Consider the following 4,948-nt stretch of genomic DNA (forward strand, 5'->3'; position numbering starts at 1 on the left):
TCATGTTGCCCTCATGTTGTCCTCATGTTGCCCTCATGTTGCCCTCATGTTGCCCTCATGTTGCCCTCATGTTGCCCTTATGTTGCCCTCATGTTGCCCTCATGTTGCCCTCCTCCGGTTCAGCGAGTGTTATCAGTGGTCCAGTAATGCAGAGTTTTTACCAGAGAAGAGAGTCTGAATGCTCCGTCTGCCTCTTGCATCCCGTCCTGCTGAAACCTCCCGATCGGGGCATCAGGCAGCCATTAGCCTCCTCCGAGCCACACATGAAGGACGTTCCCCCAGGCTTGTCCTCATTAAGTCTCCATTAGCAGGAGCGTAATGGATTTTTAATGATGAAGGGAGACGTGAACACAAAGACGAGTTTGACTCAACATAGACATCAGCAGGCAGCCAATCATCACGCTGCATCCTCCTCGGCTCCAACAGCTGTCCTCAAAGACACAGATGTCTAAGAACTCAAATTTATATTAAACGAAAGTTGGTTTTACTTTTAAGTATCTTTTGCCCTCATGTTGTCCTCATGTTGTCTTCATGTTGCCTTCATGTTGCCCTCATGTTGTCTTCATGTTGTCTTCATGTTGTCTTCATGTTGTCTTCATGGTGTCTTCATGTTGTCCCCATGTTGTCCCCATGTTGTCTTCATGTTGTCTTCATGTTGTCTTCATGTTGTCTTCTTGGTGTCTTCATGTTGTCCTCATGTTGTCTTCATGTTGTCTTCCTGGTGTCTTCATGTTGTCTTCATGTTGTCTTCATGGTGTCTTCATGTTGTCCTCATGTTGTCTTCATGTTGTCTTCCTGGTGTCTTCATGTTGTCCCCATGTTGTCCCCATGTTGTCCCCATGTTGTCCTCATGTTGTCCCCATGTTGCCCTCATGTTGTCCCCATGGTGTCCTCATGTTGCCCTCATGTTGCCCTCATGTTGTCTTCATGTTGTCCTCATGTTGTCCTCATGTTGTCCTCATGTTGTCCTCATGTTGTCCTCATGTTGCCCTCATGTTGTCTTCATGTTGTCTTCATGTTGTCCTCATGTTGTCCCCATGTTGTCCCCATGGTGCCCTCATGTTCACCTCATGTTGTCTTCATGTTGTCTTTATGTTGTCTTTATGTTGTCCTCATGTTGTCCTCATGTTGTCCTCATGTTGTCCTATATCAATGTTCTTTTTAATTCCCCAAAATAACATGATTGATTCCACCCAACGCTCTTTGCCAAGTACAAATCTCAACTTTCATTAATTTTGGGGCGTCTTATTCAATTTCATAGCATTGTAAAACAAATGGAAGTGTTTTTGAAATAGTATTGAGTAAAAGTTGACATATTCCAGTCTGTGATTATCATCAACATCCATTCCTTTAATTTTAGTCTCAATAATTCCTAATTTCTGCTTTTCTAACTCAAACATTAGGTATAATTTCCTCTAAATGAGGTTTATTGACCAGAAATTCCAAAAATAACTGTAAAACTAAAGTTAATAAGTTAGTGTCAGGAAGTATTGAACGTCAAAAAGTGTTGAAAAAAGGGACAAAAATGTAAAAAAGTTAAAAACCTTGATTAAAAAGCGGGAAGACAACACGAGGGTTAAAGAAAAGAATTTGCAGCCAAACCCGAATCCCACAGCTCGGCGTGTGGAAGCAGTTTTTCTTCCATTTAATCTCTCATTAGCAGTTTGGTTTCCTCGCTCTTCCCCAGACGAGCCAATTGTTTTTATTTGGATCGGACGGCTCTGATGAAAACTCTGAAGACCCAGAAGCAATCAAGTCCTCCGTATAGCCGGAGTGTTGTTGTCCCCCCCCCCCCCCCCGACTGTGTGGAGTCCCATTACAAGAGTCTGACAAACACCATTAAGATCCTTTTTTGTAACTCGCAGCCTTGTGATAGGCCGGGGCGGAAAGTCATTAAAGCTGCAGCAAGCAAGGTGAGGAGATTAATCAGGTGAGTCATCGATGTTTGGATCACACGAGCGTGCGCCCCATGAACCAACTCTTAGTCCTCACCGCACGTGGGATTCCAACCTGTGGCCCTTTGCTGCACATTCGCCAGTAATTAATAATTTTGACTAATAGTTAAGATCAGAGGAATGAAAGTGATCAGTTGTATTTTAAAGAGCGTTGGAAGGAATTCGATCCATTGTTTGTGCTAATTTGGTTAAAAAGAAACTCATATTTCAGATATAGACGTTTATTGAGGGGTTCAGATTTGACCCGAGGACAACAGGAGGGTTAAAGACGGAGACAGAATACGACAATTTCCAGTTTGACTGATGCCAACATAGAGGGATGGATAGAGGGATGGATGGATGGATGTATATGTAGATAGACGTATATGTAGATGGGTGTATATGTAGATGGGTGTATATGTAGATGGACGTATATGTAGATGGATGGATATGTAGATGGATGGATATGTAGATGGATTGATATGTAGCTGGATGTATATGTAGATGGATGGATATGTAGATGGATGGATATGTAGATGGATTGATATATAGCTGGATGTATATGTAGATGGATGGATATGTAGATGGACGTATATGTAGATGGATGTATATGTAGCTGGGTGTATATGTAGATGGGTGTATATGTAGATGGATGTATATGTAGATGGATGGATATGTAGATGGATGGATATGTAGATGGATTGATATGTAGCTGGATGTATATGTAGATGGATGGATATGTAGATGGATTGATATGTAGATGGGTGTATATGTAGATGGATGTATATGTAGCTGGGTGTATATGTAGATGGGTGTATATGTAGCTGGGTGTATATGTAGATGGATGTATATGTAGATGGGTGTATATGTAGATGGGTGTATATGTAGATGGGTGGATATGTAGATGGGTGTATATGTAGATGGATGTATATGTAGCTGGGTGTATATGTAGATGGGTGTATATGTAGATGGATGTATATGTAGCTGGGTGTATATGTAGATGGGTGTATATGTAGATGGGTGTATATGTAGATGGATGTATATGTAGCTGGGTGTATATGTAGATGGATGGATATGTAGATGGACGGATATGTAGATGGGTTTATATGTAGATGGACGGATATGTAGATGGGTGTATATGTAGATGGATGGATATGTAGATGGATGTATATGTAGATGGATGGATATGTAGATGGGTGTATATGTAGATGGATGGATATGTAGATGGATGTATATGTAGATGGATGGATATCTAGATGGGTGTATATGTAGATGGATGGATATGTAGATGGGTGGATATGTAGATGGGTGTATATGTAGATGGACGTATATGTAGATGGGTGGATATGTAGATGGGTTTATATGTAGATGGACGGATATGTAGATGGGTGGATATGTAGATGGACGGATATGTAGATGGACGTATATGTAGATGTGTGGATATGTAGATGGATGGATATGTAGATGGACGGATATGTAGATGGGTTTATATGTAGATGGACGGATATGTAGATGGGTGGATATGTAGATGGACGTATATGTAGATGGATGGATATGTAGATGGATGTATATGTAAATGGATGTATATGTAGATGGATGGATATGTAGATGGATGGATATCTAGATGGGTGGATATGTAGATGGGTGGATATGTAGATGGATGGATATGTAGATGGATGTATATGTAGATGGATGGATATGTAGATGGATGGATATGTAGATGGATGGATATGTAGATGGATGGATATGTAGATGGATGGATATGTAGATGGGTGGATATGTAGATGGATGGATATGTAGATGGATGGATATGTAGATGGATGGATATGTAGATGGATGGATATGTAGATGGATGGATATGTAGATGGATGGATATGTAGATGGATGGATATGTAGATGGATGGATATGTAGATGGATGGATATGTAGATGGACTTTTTTTTTAAGTTACATTTAACAGCATTTAAACCCAAAGCGTTTGGTTTAAAGGAGTAAAGACGTCCCGTTTAATTGCTGCCTCCAAAAGGTCACTTTTAATTAATGTTGTGACTCCGTAGTGCGAGTGAGAATATCAAAGAGTTTGACTCTGCATACTAAATCACCCAGAAGTGTTATCAGGGAGACTTTCTCTGCTAAATGAGAGCGTGTTTTCATCAGATCTGCAGTGCACAAAGCTAAGAAAAGAGGACAATCAATCCTAATTACCTCCGGGTGAAAGAAATGTACAGTAGCTTGTTCTCTAAATGAATGGAAAATGAACGGGACCGCAAGGTCAATCCCTCGGGATCATCTCGCTCTGCTCCGTCAGCACCGTCAGCACCAAAAAGGCTCTGCTCTCTCTCTCTCTCTCTCTCTTAACAATATGGGAACATAGGGTCGAATTGTGCATAAAAATCTTGTAAATGTGGGAACATAGGGTCTAATTTTACATAAAAATCTTGTAAATGTGGGAACATAGGGTCGAATTGTGCATAAAAATCTTGTAAATGTGGGAACATAGGGTCTAATTTTAGATAAAAATCATGTGTATGTGGGAACATAGGGTCTAATTTTAGATAAAAATCTTAGAAATGTGGGAACATAGGGTCTAATTGTGCATAAAAATCTTGTAAATGTGGAAACATAGGGTCTAATTTTACATAACAATCTTGTAAATGTGGAAACATAGGGTCTAATTTTAGATAAAAATCATGTGTATGTGGGAACATAGGGTCTAATTTTGCATAAAAATCTTGTAAATGTGGGAACATAGGGTCTAATTTTAGATAAAAATCATGTAAATGTAGGAACATAGGGTCTAATTTTACATAAAAATCTTGTAAATGTGGGAACATAGGGTCTAATTTTGCATAACAATCTTGTAAATGTGGGAACATAGGGTCTAATTTTGCATAACAATCTTAGAAATGTGGGAACATAGGGTCTAATTTTAGATAGAAATCTTGTAAATGTGTGAACATAGGGTCTAATTTTAGATAAAAATCTTAGAAATGTGGGAACAAAGGGTCTAATTTT

The 4,948-nt window shown here is 39.6% G+C and overlaps 1 long non-coding RNA gene across 1 annotated transcript; it reads left to right on the plus strand.

The window, feature by feature from the left end:
- Positions 1 to 4,461: 4,461 nt before the first annotated feature.
- On the plus strand, positions 4,462 to 4,948 carry LOC117942093. Its single transcript, XR_004656070.1, has 2 exons — positions 4,462 to 4,518; positions 4,644 to 4,948. It is a non-coding gene; the product is annotated as an uncharacterized LOC117942093 (long non-coding RNA).

The sequence above is a fragment of the Etheostoma cragini genome, chromosome 1, assembly GCF_013103735.1.
Source record: "Etheostoma cragini isolate CJK2018 chromosome 1, CSU_Ecrag_1.0, whole genome shotgun sequence".
Lineage (NCBI taxonomy): Eukaryota > Metazoa > Chordata > Actinopteri > Perciformes > Percidae > Etheostoma > Etheostoma cragini.